Consider the following 16,492-nt stretch of genomic DNA (forward strand, 5'->3'; position numbering starts at 1 on the left):
TTACTCTCCACAGAACGAAATTTCTTCTCATCAATAGTAGTGGGAGCAAACTCAACAAAATAACTATCATGGGATTGAAAATTAAGATCATGATGACAAGTTTCATGGTTATCATTATTCAAAATTGCATACATGTCATCACCATAATCATCATAGATAGCAACTTTGTTATCATAGTCAATTGAAGCCTCATCCAAAATGGTGGATTCATCACTAAATAAACTCATGACCTCTCCAAATCAACTTTCATCATTATAATCATCATAAATAGGAGGCATGCAATTATTATAACTAATTTTCACATCAAATCTTGGGGGACTAAAAATATCATCTTCATCAAATATAGCATCCCCAAGCTTATGACTTGGCATATCATTAGCATCATGGATATTCAAAGAATTCATTCCAACAACATTGCAATCATGCTCATCATTCAAATATTTTGTGCCAAACATTTTATAGAATTCCTCTTCTATCAATTGTGCACAATTTTCCTTTCCATCATTTTTACGAAAGACATTATAAAGACGAATAATATGAGACCACCTCAATTCCATTTTTTTGGAATTTTATTTTTATAAACCAAACTAGCGATAAAACAAGAAACTAAAAGATTCTATTGCAAGATCTAAAGATATACCTTCAAGAACTCACCTCCCCGGCAACAATGCCAGAAAAGAGCTTGATGTCTACTACACAACTTGTTCTTGTAGACTTGTGTTGGGCCTCCAAGCGCAGAGTTTTGTAGGACAGTAGCAATTTTACCTCAAGTGGATGACCTAAGGTTTATCAATCCATGGGAGGTGTAGGATGAAGATGGTCTCTCTCAAACAACCCTGCAAGTAAATAATAAAAAGTCTCTTGTGTCCCCAACACACCAAATACAATGGTAATTTGTATAGGCACACTAGTTCGACGAAGAGAGGGGGTGATACAAGCGTAGTAATGATAGTAGATATTGATTTTTGTAATAAGAACAATAAAAACAGCAAGGTAGCAATTGATAAAAATGGTATTGCAATGCTTTAAAATGAGGCCTAGGGTCCATACTTTCGCTAGTGCAATCTCTCAACAATGCTAATATAATTGGATCATATAACCATCCCTCAAAGTGTAATGAAGAATCACTCCAAAGTTCCTATCTAGCGGAGAACATAAGAAGACATCATTCGTAGGGCACGAAACCACCTCGAAGCTATTCTTTCCGATTTATCTATCCAAGAGTTCGTACTAAAATAACACCAAATAATTTCAGATTCATAATACTCAATCCAACACAAAGAACCTCAAAGAGTGCCCCAAGATTTCTATTGGAGAAACAAAGACAAGAACGTGCATCAATCCCTATGCAAAGATTACCCCAATGTCACCTCGGGAATCCACGAGTTGAGTGCCAAACATACATCAAGTGAATCAATATGATACCCTATTGTAACCACGCATATTCATTTGCAAGACATATATCAAGTGCTCTCAAATCCATAAAAGTATTGAATCCGATAAAATGAAAATTTAAAGGGAAAACTCAAATCATCACAACATTATAGAGAGGGGAAAACACCATATGATCTGACTATATTAACAAAGCCTGCGATACATCAAGATCGTGACATCTCAAGAACACAAAAGAGAGAGATTAAACACATAGCTACTGGTAGAAACCCTCAGCCCCAAGGGTGGACTACTCCCTCCTCATCATGGTGGCCGCTGGGATGATGAAGATGGCCACCGGTGATGATTCCCCCTCCAGTAGGGTGCTAGAACAGGGTCTAGATTGGTTTCTTGTGGCTACAGAGCCTTGGGGCGGCAGAAATTTTGATCTAGGGTTACCCCGAGGGTTTTTGGAATATTTGGGAATTTATAGGGCGAAGAGGCAGTGCGGGAGGCCACCGAGGTGGGTATAACCCACTAGGGCACGCCTGGGCCTCCAGGCGCGCCCAGGTGGGTTGTGCCCCCCTTAGGGCACTCTCTGTTACTTCTTCGGCCCATTGGATGCCTTCTGGTTCAAAAAAATCTCCAAAAAGTTCTGCTGTGTTTGGACTCCATTTGATATTGATTTTCTGCGATGTAAAAAACAAGCAAAAACAACAACTAGCACTGGGAACTATGTTAATAGGTTAGTCCCAAAAATGATATAAAGTTTCTATAAAATGATTGTAAAACATCAAAGAATGATAATATAACAACACGGAACAAAAAAATTATAGATACGTTGGAGACATATCACCCATCACCGTCCAGCAAGCCTACAATGGAATTACTCACGCACAGAAGTGAGCATCATGAAATTAGTGACGGAGGATGGTTGATGATGACGATGGCGATGATTCCCCCTCTCCGGAGCCCAAAGCGGACTCCAGATCTGCCCTCCCGAGGAAGAACAGGGCTTGGCGGAGGCTTTGTACCGTAAAACGCGATGAATCTTTCTCTCTGATTTTTTTTCTCCTCGAACATGAATATATGGAGTTGGAGTTGAGGTTGGTCGAGGTCTAGGGGGCCCACAAGGATAGATGGCGCGCCTCAGGGGGTGGCCTCTCCCTCCACCCTTGTGACCATGGTGTGGTCCCTCTTTGGTTGATTCTTTCGCTAATATTTTTTATTTATTCCAAAACTGATCTCCGTGAAGTTTCAGGTCATTCTGAGAACTTTTATTTCTGCACAAAAATAACACCATGACAATTCTGCTGAAAACAACGTCAGTCCGGGTTACTTCCATCGAAATCATGTAAATTAGAGTCCAAAACAAGGGCAAAAGAGTTTGGAAAAGTAGATAAGATGGAGACGTATCAATCAGTTGCCACCCAATGATCATTGCAATCCGGCATCCACTTCAAGATTTGGTCCCGGGCAGAATTAATATTAAGGGGGATGACACTCCCCGACAGCTTGAATAACTCGAACCGGCCAAACAGTTGATCACACAACCAGGCATGGCCATAAACCAACAGGTTATTGGCCAAACCTAGGAGCAATCTCATCCTATCCCCAGCATCGCCATATAGCCAGCGGGTCTGTCCCTCTTCTGTAGTGGCGAGATGCAGCGAAGGAGAAAATCGGCCCCCACATGCTCGATGGTTAGCCCGATAGCTTTCAAGCGGGTGATCCTGTTGATTGCCGGGAAAATTGATGTAGGGTAGGAACCTTAGGGGCCGATCTTTCATGAAAGGAGCCGATCCCGTGATGAACACGAAGAACACGAGGGGAAACACAAGGGGAAACATGAGAGAAACACTAAACCAACAAGATATAGTCACACATATGCTAGATCCCCGAGTACATAAGAGATCACATGATCAACGGTCAACTAAGGACGATTCAAGTAGCACGATCTTCTCCGTGAGGAGGTCTTGATGTCTTCTCCGCAAGGAGGTCTTGAATCCAAAGGGATATTCTCCTAAGAGGGGCCGCGGTTTCTCTCATGGAGTAGATCCGATGCTAACCCTAAAACGTAGGTAGGAGAAGAGTATATATAGTATAGGTGGGCGAAAGGGTACATGGGCTGTGGCCCAACACACAAAAAGCACACAGGCGTCGGACGTCCGGGAGTTACCGGTCGTCCGGGGCGTCGGTCGTCCGGAGGGCTTCGGAAATCCGTAGTTTTGGCTCAGGTGTGGGTGTGTCGGTCGTTCGGAGAAGGTCGGACGTCCGGTGCCTGGAGATCGTCAAACGTCCGAGATTCGCCGGTCGTCCGGAGCTTGGGAGCTTCGAGCTGCCCTTCTGCTCATCTATTGAGCTTGGCGTCCTCACCGTCTTGTCCGTGGCTTTCCTCCAAGTTCCTGATCACACATAGGGTTTCTGCTTGAGGTAGTAGCCAGGTCTCATGCATAGAAAGTGGTAGTTCGGAGAGGAGTGAGTTCACCTCGGTTTCGAGAGCTCTTGCACGTGCTCGTGTCATGGGTCCGCTAGGCACTTGGTGAGACGATGGTAGGTCCATGGGGACGACCTTGGGATGCTCCAAATCATCTCCCCTCCCTTGGGGAAGATTCGACCTCAGATCAAATTCTTCATCACCATGGTAGGGAGAGAGGTCCTTGACATTGAAGATGTCGCTCACGTTGTACTTGTCACGCGGGAGGTTGATCTTGTAAGCGTTGTTGTTCTAGCGTGTGAGCACCTTGAAGGGTCCATCCTCTCGAGGTAGAAGCTTGGACTTGCGTTCGGTGGGTAAGTGGTCTTTGCGAAGGTGTAGCCACACAAGATCACCAATGCTGAATACCATGGGTTGTTTGTTGATGTTGAGCTTGGTCGCAAGTCGTTGTACTTGGCACTCGATGGTGTGCCTTGTATCTTCATGCACCTTCTTGAGATGGTTCACATGTGCACTTGCGTCCATATTGATGCACTCTTGTAGTGGTAGAGGAAGAATGGCCAATGGGGACAATCGGTTGAATCCGTAGACGACCTCGAAGGGTGACTTGCCGGTTGTTGAGTGTCTTGCGCGGTTGTAGGCGAAATCGGCGATAGGTAGACACTCCTCCCACTCCTTGATGTTCTTCTTGATGAGCACGCGAAGTAGAGCAGACAGTGTGCAGTTGGTCACCTCCGTTTGACCGTCGGTTTAAGGATGATACGCCATGGAGAAGAGTAGCTTGATTCCGAGCTTGTTGCATAGGGTCTACCAAAAGTAGCTTAGGAACTTGACGTTGCGGTCCGAGATGATCGTCTGTGGCACTCCATGTGGACGCAATATTTCCCTACAAAAGAGATTGGCAACATGTGAAGCATCATCCATCTTGTTGCAAGGAATGAAATGTGCCATCTTAGAGAAACAGTCCACAAAGACAAATACCGAATCATTTCCATTTCTAGTCCTAGGCAATCCAAGTACAAAATCCATGCTAAATTCTTCCCATGGTTGATATGGAATAGGGAGAGGCATGTAAAGGCCACGGGATTGAGCGTTAGACTTAGCTTTGCGACATGTAGAGCATCGGTTGGTGAAGCGGTTGGCGTCGCGAAACATCTTGGGCCAATAGTAATTCTTGGAGAGCGTAGAAAAAGTCTTGTCGCGTCCAAAATGTCCCATTAGTCCTCCTCCATGAGATTCCTGCAAAAGCAACAATCGAAGAGAAGTCTCAGGGATGAAAAGCTTGTTAGCTCTCATAAGATATCCATCTTTGATGTAATAGCGTTCCCAAGAGGTATGCGTCAAACATTTGGCATAAGGAATAGAAAAAGTAGGATCATGCTCATACAAGTCTTTTATGTGCTCAAAGCCAATGACATCCAATTCAAGTTGAGTAACAAGCATGCATATGCGGGAAAGATCACCTGCCACAACATTTTCCTTACCTTTGATGTACTTGATGACATAAGGAAAAGACTCAGTGAATTCACTCCATTTAGCATGACGCTTGTTCAACTTGGTTTGACCCTTAACATATTTGAGCGTTTCATCATCGGTATGAATGATGAATTCATGAGGGCGAAGATAGTGTTCCGATTCATGCAAAACTCGCACTAAAGCATATAACTCTTTGTCATAGATGGGGTAATTGAGTTGCGCTCCGGAAAGTTTCTCACTAAAGTAAGCTATGGGGCGCTTCTCTTGCGTTAACACACCTCCTATGCCATTACCACTAGAATCACAATGAATCTCAAAGGGCTTGTCAAAGTTGGGTAATGCAAGCATGGGAGCATGAGTAAGCAAATTCTTCAGCTCATTGAAAGCGGTATCTTGGGATGGTCGCCAAACAAAGGCACATTTTTGGCTCAAAGCATGCAAAGGTGAAGCAATGGTGCTAAAGTCCTTCACAAATCTACGATAGAAACTGGCTAGACCAAGGAAACTACGCACTTGTTGCAAATTGGTTGGTTGGGGCCAAGTTTTAATAGCATTGATCTTAGAGTCATCAACATGAACACCCTTAGAGGAAACATCAAAACCCAAGAAAAAGAGCTTATCAACGCCAAAAAGGGACTTGTCCATGTTAGCATAGAGATGCTCTTTTAGAGGAGTTAGCAAAACTGTTCGAACATGGGTGACATGATCTTTAAGAGATTTGCTATAAACAAGTATATCAGAGAAGTATACCACAACAAACTCACCAATGTAAGGGCAAAAGACATGATTCATAAGACGCATAAAAGTACCTGGTGCTTCCGATAGACCCATAGGCATGACTAACCACTCATACAAGCCAAACTTTGTTTTGAAAGCGGTTTTCCATTCATCACCATCTTCTATGTGGATTTGATAGTAACCACTTTTAAGATAAAAATTTTAAAAGATAGTGGCACCACTAAGTTCATTAAGCATATCATCAAGGCGTGGAATGGGATACCTATAGTGAACGGTGATAGCATTAATAGGTCTACAATCGGAGCACATGCGAAAGCTACCGTCTCGTTTTGGCACAAGAATGGCCGGAACGGCACAAGGACTCAAACTTTCACGCACATGTCCATGGTCTATGAGATGATTTACTTGCCTTTGTATTTCTTTGGTTTCTTCGGTGTTGACGCGGTAGGGAGCTTTGTTTGAAAGAGGTGCTCTGGGGATGAGGTCGATGCGGTGCTCGATGCCTCGTAGTGGAGGTAGTCCCGGAGGTAGCTCGTCGGGGAAAACATCTTGAAATTCCTGCAAAAGAGAAGACAACACTAAAGGTAGAGCGTGAGAGGTGTTAGCTTTTGGTGCATCGTCCTTGCACAAAAGGACATAGAGTAGGACACTAGATGGGTTATCACACACTCCTCTTATCTCACTTTTGGTGGCAAAGAGAACTAAGTTCTTCTTGTCGCTCATCATGGAGGCACTCGAGTTGGGCTTGTGGAGCTCACTCTCTTTTTGGTGGTTCGCTCTCTCACTATTCTCTCCACGATGCGTCAGAGTAATGGGCCATGGGTAGCCTAACCCGAGTCCCCAAGCATTTCAAGAAATCGGGGCCGGATACGCCCCTCAAACGCCCAGGATGGAGCACCGCCTTCTGGTGGCTGGCTGGATCAAGCGGCTGGCTGCTAGAACACGGCCACGCACCTGAAGACGGCCCCAAGACGGGCCAACTCCTAGCAGGCGGCCTCTAGAGAGGCCAGCTCCTATTAGGCGGCCCACGAAGCCCACAAAGTCTGCCCCCATTAAGAAGACAAAATAGGATGTGGCTACAGTGTAGCCCATCATCCCCATATCCAGGGCACGGCGCGACCACAGTGCCCCATACAGGCGGAGATCTCCGCACGGCACGGCACTGTTTCCACTCCACCCTTGACGTCACCCCTGTCAGGCGGAGCCCTGCTCCCACGATGGCCTGTAGGTACAGCCTGCAGGCGGCGGGCCCTACCAGGCAGCGAGAACCCAGAAGATGGCGGAGCCTGACCAGTCAGACCCGAGGGAGGCTAGCCTCTAGAAGACGGCCCACTCCTCCCTCGGAGTCCATGCAGCATTAACCAGATGAGACATGGAGTGGCTACAGTGATCTCCCACCAGACGGTGGGACTGTAGCCACGCCTCCCCAACCAAGCGTGCGTCATTAGCATTACGATAACAGTAACAAGCAGCCGGCAGAACCCGCGAGGGGCGGGAGTGGCCCGTCGGCCCCATACTAGACCGATCTGCGGGGCCCACCAGGTGGCGGGCCCCCACAGCCGGCGGAGAAGCCGGCGACCAGAGACACTGACAATGGAGTCCTACACCCGGCTGGATTACCATTGTATCCCTGGGGGTAGCCCTATATAAGCCCCCAGAGCACCCATGCAAAGGGTTCCCAACCTGTTAGACCTAGACACATTCAGAGAGAGGAGAGAACTGGCCCTACTTTCTCCTACCTCTAGCATACAGCTCGAGGTGCACCAACGTACTCACTAGTGCCTTAGTGATCATGCGGAGACCCCGCAGAGCAGGACTAGGGGTATTATCTCCCATGAGAGCCCTGAACCAGGGTAAAGTACGCCAGCGTTCGTGTCTACGCCTCATCCTGCTTCCGGGCACCAGCAACGTTCTACTAGCTCCCACCATGATAAGCCATCCTTTGGCATATGTCGCACCCAACCCCACGACATTTGGCGCCCACCGTGGGGCAAGGTGCACCGTCGTCCAGAGATCTGTTCTGGACAGGAACCCTCTTCCTCCCTGCCGAGCGCAGCCAGCCAGGCACGCCGGATGGCGTTTGCGCCGACGCGTTGCTTGTGGTGGAGGTCGCCTGCGCGGCAAGCTGCCTCGCTGACCTTGTTGGCGAGATCCGCCTCTCCGATGGGCCTGCATCCGACGCAGGCGCTGACGGCACCGGGAGCCGCCTCGTCAGCTTCCTCGACCGGCTCCACGTCGCCGACGAGCCGGCCGTTGACTTGGAGTCGGTTGGCTCCACTGACCCGATGCTCGTCGACTCCGACACGGCATCGCTCGACGCGTTCCCTACCAACGTGGTGGTTATTGATGATCCTGTCCCCCGCGCCGACAGCGGCGGCAGCACCATCATAGAGGTGCTCGTCATCAGCCACAATGGAGTTCTCGGTAACGGTGCCCGAGACCCGATCGAGGAAGCACTTCACGACCTGTCTGCACCCATCGCAGAAGATGCTGACACCGAGATGCCGGAAGGCTGCCGCATCTAGCTTGTCGAGAGCGCCAAGAAGCTAGCCAGCATGAGACGCCTTTCAGAGGCTTACCAGCGCGAAATGGACAGCACAGTTGGCGGCACGCCGACTCCTAGCAGACGCAGCCGCATCGTCTAGGTCCGGCAGCGCGACGCGGCCGTTGCTAGCATGTTCGGGGCTGATCGCCCCGTCTACGCCATGCCCAGAGACAACATACGAGCTGCCCAAGCGGCAACAGACGAGCTGGACAACCTCGAGGGTGACGAGCATCGCCACATGACGGAGCCCATCCAACAGCTCATTGATGCCGCTGCCGAGCAGCAAGAAGCCGGCTGCCGCGTTGAGGAACTCAATCGGCGCAAAATGACCCGCCACCCCGCCAGGAGCATGGCATGACGTCCCGAACGCCGACTAGCGGCGACCGCGGACGACGGGACAAGGAGCCGGGTGCTAGTCGCAGCCGGACGCACATCACCATCGAGTGCGACTAAGACGCCCGCCTATGACCGGTGGAACAACCAGGCGACTACCTGCTGAGGGAGTCTTGGACTAAGGGGTCTTCGGGCGTCCGGCCTGTTAGCCATGGGCCTAACTGATGGGCTGTGAAGATACGAAGACCGGAGATCGCACCCATGTCCGGATGGTACTCTCCTTGGTGTCGAAGGCAAGCTTGGCGACTAAATATGTAGATTCCTTTCTTTGTAAGCAACCTTCTGTAACCCTAGATCCTCCCGATGTCTATATAAACCGGAGGACTTAGTCCGGAGGGAGAGACACTATCATAACCATACACGCTAGACCTCTAGGGTTTAGCCGTTATGATCTCGTGGTAGATTAACTCTTGTAATACTAATATTCATCAAGATCAATCAAGCAGGACATAGGGTATTACCTACATAGAGAGGGACCGAACCTGGGTAAAACATTGTGTCCCCTGTATCCTGTTACCACCGACCTTAGACGCACATTTCAGGACCCCCTACCCGAGATCCGCTGGTTTTGACACCGACATTGGTGCTTTCATTGAGAGTTCCACTGTGCTGTCATCAAGAGGTTCGATGGTTCCTTCAACCATCTACAACGATGATGCCCAAGGGGGAGTTTTCCTCCCCGGACAGATCTTCATGTTCGGCGGCCTTGCTCTGCGGGCCAACTCGCTTGGCCATCTGGAGCAGATCGAAAGCTACACCCCTGGCCATCAGGTCAGATTGGGGAGCTTGAACTACGTTGCAGACATCCGTGGAGACTTGATCTTCGCCAGATTCGAGACCACGACTACCACTCCTGGTCACCTCGAGGGACATGACCTAAATCTGTCATCGGACCACATCCAGGACACAGCTCCCATAACCGCTCTAACCTTAGATCCAGACTAGATTTCGCCATCCAAGGACGGGAGGATCGACCCCACCGCGGAGGCCAGAGATTCTGTGGCATTGGAGCCGCACATAGACTTGATCTCACACGATACCTGTGCCACCGGAACTCCGGACTCGTTTCCGGCCGTAAGTTCCAAACCATGTGAGCCCGCGGACGCCGAACTTGATCGTTTATCGATCTTCGAATTCAGCGCCACAGACATCTTCTAGCACTCACCTTTGGGCAACATGCTAAACTCATTAAAGAACCTGCCTTGACGGAGGAATCAAAACTGAACTATATCCGGTTCGAACTAGGGGCTGACGATGGAGAATTTTGCTCCCCACCCGCCACCCACTTCATAGCCATGGTCGAGGATTTAATAGATACACATGATTACAACTCTGAGGGCATCAACAGTATGGACGAAGATGCCGGAGAAGAAGAGGCCCAGAACCCGCCATTCACCGGACGCTGGACAGCCACTTCTTCGTATGATGTATACATGGTGGATGCACCAAAGGAGAACAGCGGCGATGACAAGGAAGATCCAGTCGAGGATATACCTTTTGAAATACAATCCAAGCGCCGGCGTCAGCGGCGCCGCTCTAAGTCACACTGCAGTAAAGATAGCAACAGCGGCACATGAGAAGATAACACTCGAGAAGGTGCCGAAGACAACGAAGACCCCGTTGAAACAACTAATGAACAAGATGAACGGGAAGATGGGCAGGTTAGCCTTGGTAAACAGGCCACGCATGAAGACTCAGAGGATGGAAGTTATCTTCCCCTCTCCGAGGATGAGGTGAGCCTTGGCACCGACTATTTCATCATGCCTGAGGAACCTCTTGGGCAGGAGCGCTTCAAGCGCCAGCTAATAGCCACTGCAAGGAGCCTGAAAAAGAAGAAGCAGTAGCTTCAAGCTGATCAAGATTTGCTCAATGATAAATGGACCGACGTCCTAGCAGCCGAAGAATACGGCCTCAAGCGCCCAACCAAAAGCTACCAAAGCGCAAATTGCTACCTCAGTTTGATGAGGAGGCGCTGGAATACATACCACCATCGTACAATGCTGCTGACCGACCACCACGTGGTCCGGAGAAAACGGCAACTCACGCCGAACACCAGCCCACCCCGCCTCATCGCACAGGTAGGGGTAAATTAGCCCACGGCCATACATATGACATCCGGCAAAACCTGAACAATAAAGTAGGACATACTAGATCAATCTACGGATCTCGAGGATGTGCCTCGACACGCGACGACGGCCACCTATTCGGACGTGACAAACTTAGTCATGCACGGGCTGAAAACCGCAGACGGACTCCATCAGAGCTACGTCGCGATACGGCCCGATATAGAGGCGCCGCACACCCTCATTGCTTCACTGATGAGGTCATGGATCATGAATTCCCAGAAGGGTTTAAACCCGTGAATATAGAATCATACGATGGAACCACGGACCCCGCGGTGTGGATCGAAGACTTCATTCTCCACATTCATATGGCTCGTGGTGATGACCTCCACGCCATCAAATACCTCCCTTTAAAACTCAAGGGGTCAGACAGCACTGGTTAAACAGCCTGCGTGAAAATTCTATCTGTAGCTGGGAGGACTTGGAAGAAGCCTTCCTCGACAACTTCCAAGGTACATATGTCTGGCTACCAGACGTCGATGACTTAAGCCACATAGTTCAACAACCTGGAGAGCTCGCCAGGAAATTCTGGACTAGGTTCTTAACTAAAAAGAACCAAATCGTCGATTGTCCAGATGTCGAAGCCCTAGCAGCCTATCTGCGACAAATGGCTCGCTCGCCACCTCGGCCAAGAAAAGCCAAAATCCATGGTGGCCCTTACGGCACTCATGCCCCGCTTTTTTGCGGGCGAGGACAGTTGGTTGGCCCGTAGCAAAAACAATGCAAGTGAAGCCGGCGCCCCTGAAGTTAAAAATAACAAAGACAAGTCTCGACGCAACAGATACAAGCGTCGAAACAACAATGACAACACCGAGGACATGACAGTCAATGCCGAATTCAGTGGCTCTAAGTCCGGTCAGCGGAAGAAGCCGTTCCAAAAGAACAATTCAGGCCCATCCAGCTTGGACCGCATACTTGATCGTCCGTGCCAGATTCATGGCACCCCAGACAAACCACCCAATCATACAAATAGAGATTGCTGGGTTTTTAAACATGCCGGCAAATTAAACGCCGAGAACAGGGAAAAGGGATCGCAAAGCGAGGATGATGACGAAGAGCCCCAGCAACCAAATACAGGGGGACAGAAGAAGTTTCCCCCTCAGGTGAATCTCGGGTAGGGGGTCCTGAACTGTGCGTCTAGGCCGGATGGTAACAGGAGGCAAGGGACACGAAGTTTTACCCAGGTTCGGGCCCTCTCGATGGAGGTAAAACCCTACGTCCTGCTTGATTAATATTGATGATATGGGTAGTACAAGAGTAGATCTACCACGAGATCAGAGAGGCTAAACCCTAGAAGCTAGCCTATGGAATGATTGTTGATGTGTATGTCGTCCTACGGACTAAAACCCCCCGGTTTATATAGACACCGGAGAGGGTTAGGGTTACACAAAGTCGATTACAATGGTAGGAGATCTGAATATCCGTATCGTGAAGCTTGCCTTCCACGCCAAGGAAAGTCCCTTCCGGACACGGGACGAAGTCTTCAATCTTGTATCTTCATAATCCAGGAGTCCGGCTGTAGGTATAGTCCGGCCATCTGGTAGCCCCCTAATCCAGGACTCCATCAGTAGCCCCTGAACCAGGCTTCAATGACGACGAGTCTGGCGCGCAGATTGTCTTCAGCATTGCAAGGCGGGTTCCTCCTCCAAGTACTTCATAGAAGATTTTAAACACAAAGATAGTGTCCGGCTCTGCAAAACAAGTTTTCCACATATTGCCATAGAGAGAATAATATTTACACAAATCTAATCTGCTGACGTATCCCGTAGTGTGACACACCACGGCCAAGCCTTTATCCGAGTCGTTTCATTATCCCACCTCAGTGCGTCATGCGAGGCGGTTTCCTCGGCACGTCTTGTCAAAGCAGAGATCCTGTGCCCTTATTCCGGGATTCTCATCAATACGGGCGTGGGTAACCCAACCGCGCCTCTAATTACGACGCTTGGAGATAAGCGAGTTTTACCAAGCTGGTGGGGACATGTAAATGCATCCACCCATATAAGGGGATAAGGATCCACCTTTTCACCCACGCCTTCTTCCTCCTTTGTCTATCCATTCTTGCGCACTCGAGCTCCAGCGCCCAAGTCCGCACTCCCACCTCAACCTTCTCCAGTCATGTCCGGAGCGGGAGGCAAGTGGATGGTCTCCTCCGTCACGGAGGGACACATAAAAAAGCTGAGGAAGGCCGGATACCTATCTAATGACATCGCGCACCAGCTTCCCGAAAAGGGGCAGCTCATCCCCACCCCTAGGCCCCATGAGAGGGTGGTATTCCTCCCCCATTTCCTCCGCGGACTGGGCTTCCCTCTGCATCCATTTGTCCGGGGGCTCAGGTTCTACTACGGCCTGGATTTCCACGATCTGGCCCCGAACTTCGTCCTCAACATCTCGGCGTCTATCGTCGTGTGCGAGTCTTTCCTCCGCATCCGCCCCCATTTCTTCCTATGGCTCAAGACTTTCAACGTCAAGCCGAAGGTGGTGCGCGGCAGCCAGGCGGAGTGCGGAGGTGCCATGGTGGGCAAGACGGCCAACGTCCTGTGGCTCGAGGGCTCCTTTGTGGAGACCCTAAAGGGGTGGCAGTCATGGTGGTTTTACATCACCAAGCCGCGTGGCGCCGAATGGGTCGCACCCCCTGAGTTTCGATCTGGTCCCCCTACGCGGCTCACCTCCTGGAAGGAGACGGGCCTGTCTTGGGGTAAAAAAGGAGAGCTGACCGGACTCCAAACATGCATCCAAACCCTGGCAGACAAGAAGCTCAAGCTTGTCAACGTAGTCTAGGTTATGCTCATCCGCCTGATCCTCCCGTGTCAACAACGGGCCTTCAACATGTGGGAGTTCGACCCGACGCATCACCGAACTCTGAACAGGCTCTTCGACATGACGTATGAAGATGCCTGGAGGATGCTTTTCAAGGGCGCCGAGGCTCCCGCATCCGCTACCGAGGATCGCGGATTCAGTGCGCAGCGTCATGCTCTCACGGTAAGCTGTTTTTGTCCTTTTATAGGGTATCCGTTTTCATAGTTTAACTCCATGCGGGATCTAAGCTCCCTTACCTTTGACAGGATTGGCAGGTGACGTCCGGACAGATCAACTGTCCGGCTCCTTTGCCCGAAGGCCCAGCGGACGCTCGCTTGGCGAAGCTCATGGTTCCGGCACCCTATGTGGTGCCGGAGAAGAAGGCCGCAAAAAGGGCCACGGGGACTCGAAAGAGTGCCCGGCGCCAGGAGGTGTCGGATTCATCACCGGACGGTTCCGAAGCCCATTCCCCTCGTGAAGACGAGGAGGAAGAAGAAGAAACCTCTCCCCCTCCAGCGGGAGGAGAGAAGAAAAGGAAGGCCGCCCTCTCTGGGGAGGCCGGAGGGTCCAAGAAGGGGAAAACCCTTCCTCCGGACTACGGCGGAGGGGAGTGGCAGCCCAGGGCCAAGCCCCTGGCAAAATCGTGAGTATCCGGATACCAGAGTAATTCATCGTATTCGTTTATTGCACAGCTTTCCCTTATGTCGAATATGTTTATGCAGCCCACCCAAGGACCGGCTCGACGCGTCGTCGAGCGGCTCACTAGACTCGTCGGATGTGAACTCGCTTCTGACGGCTTCCTCCCCCCGCCCTGCGGACGACACCGAAGTGTTGTCTCAATAGGTTCCAAGCAGGGAGGAGGTGGTCCTAGAGGCGCCGCAAGGCGACCTCCCGGACTCCAGGAGTAAAGGGGATGAAACCCCCCAGGGCTCCAAGTCCGGTTCTAGGACGGACACCGTTCCGGAACCTTCAAAGGTTCCGGAGTCCGGCGGGGGACCTCCTTCCAAGAGGAGCAAGTTCATCGTGTCGGTGGCCCCCGTCCAACCAGAGGCGCCAGACAATATGTTGGAGGTGCTCCAAGGCGCCTCCATCGACGAGGAGCACCGCACTATTATGAGTGTGGTGGTCCACAAGGTTCAGTCCGCCAAGAGCGGACTGACTGAAGCTTGTACTAGCCTTTTGACAGGCTTTGAGGTAAGTAAATTATGTGTAAATAATATTACCGCATAGACAGTAGCCCCTGATGCTCTGCTGGGCATTCGGGAAGAAAAGCCGAATAGAGGATCAAAGAATTCGCAGGAGTCTAATCAAAGTAGTCAATATGCGTATGCAGGCTTCTCTGCTGGCGCCTGCTGCACTGACCGCGGAAGTGGACACGCTGAAGCAGAGCCTCGAGAAGTCCGAGCAAGAGCTCGAGCGTGCCAAGAAGCAGCTCGAGGAGAAGGAAGGTAAGAAATACCTTGTTTGAATATATATAAAAAAGGTGCAATTGCAAAAAATGACAGGATTAACGTGGCTATTGTAGGGGCCATGTCTGAGGTGGCAACCCTTAAGCAAGCGCTGCTCCACGGAGCGCACCGAGTGGGAGAAGTATGAGGCCGAGGTTGGCAAGGTGCGGCAAGAGCTCCAGGTTCTCATGGAAAAACATGAGAGTTTGGAGCTTGACTCAAAGACGCAAGCGTCTGAGCTCGCGGCGGCTATTGAAAATGCCAAATCTGCCAAGACCGAATCCCAGAAGACCCTCCAGGAGTTGGATGAGGTGAAGAAGATAGCGGCGGGTAAGGCATTCTTCATGCAAAGAAAATATATAAACGTGAGTTACTTGTTACTTACCCAAATCTAGAGCTCTCTAGGAGCGTTCGCAGATCTTCCCTGGAGTGTGTCCGATGCCGCCGCATTCTATCGGGCCGAGGAGGGCTGCTCGACAGACAAGGTGTTCTGGTCTTAGTATGCTGAGGCCGGACACCCCGTGCCCCTGAGCGACCAGCTGAAGCAACTGGTCCAGCTCCACAAGGCGGCCGAACAGTCCATGAACGGCCTCGTAGTTCGGCTGTGGCCTGGAGAGGCTATGCCTGGGAGCTATTTCGGGCTGGTGCGGCGGCTGGTGGGGGCATGTCCAAGGCTCGAAGACATCAAGCGCTCCGTCTGCATTGAAGGTGCCCATAGGGCCCTTGCCCGTGATAAGGTGCACTGGGGCAAGCTGGATGCTGAGAAGCTTGTGAAGGACGGGCCACCGCCGGGGAAGGAGCATCGCAAGCCTAAGAATTATTACAAGGATGTTCTGAAGGGTGCCTGCCTTGTGGCGGATGAATGTACCAAGGATGTATTTTTTGAGTAAAACTCGCTCGTGTTATCCTGTGCGCTGAAAACTTGTTCATATGCGCTAAGCAATGCTGTTGGAATTTAAAATATTACCTTCTATGCGGCTGTTTATCAATACTGAGAGATGGCGAGTCGTCGGCTTCTGCCCCCGTGCCGCTAGTGCTGGGGTGTTCGGGGATAAACCTGGGCGCTCTTTTTCCCATTTTTGGGTTCTTCGAGGGAGGCGCTCAGCCCAACGAACAAGGCAATCGGACTATAATGCGTGAACACTCTCACTTAGCCATAGAATTC

Source organism: Triticum urartu, chromosome 2, assembly GCF_003073215.2.
Source record: "Triticum urartu cultivar G1812 chromosome 2, Tu2.1, whole genome shotgun sequence".
Lineage (NCBI taxonomy): Eukaryota > Viridiplantae > Streptophyta > Magnoliopsida > Poales > Poaceae > Triticum > Triticum urartu.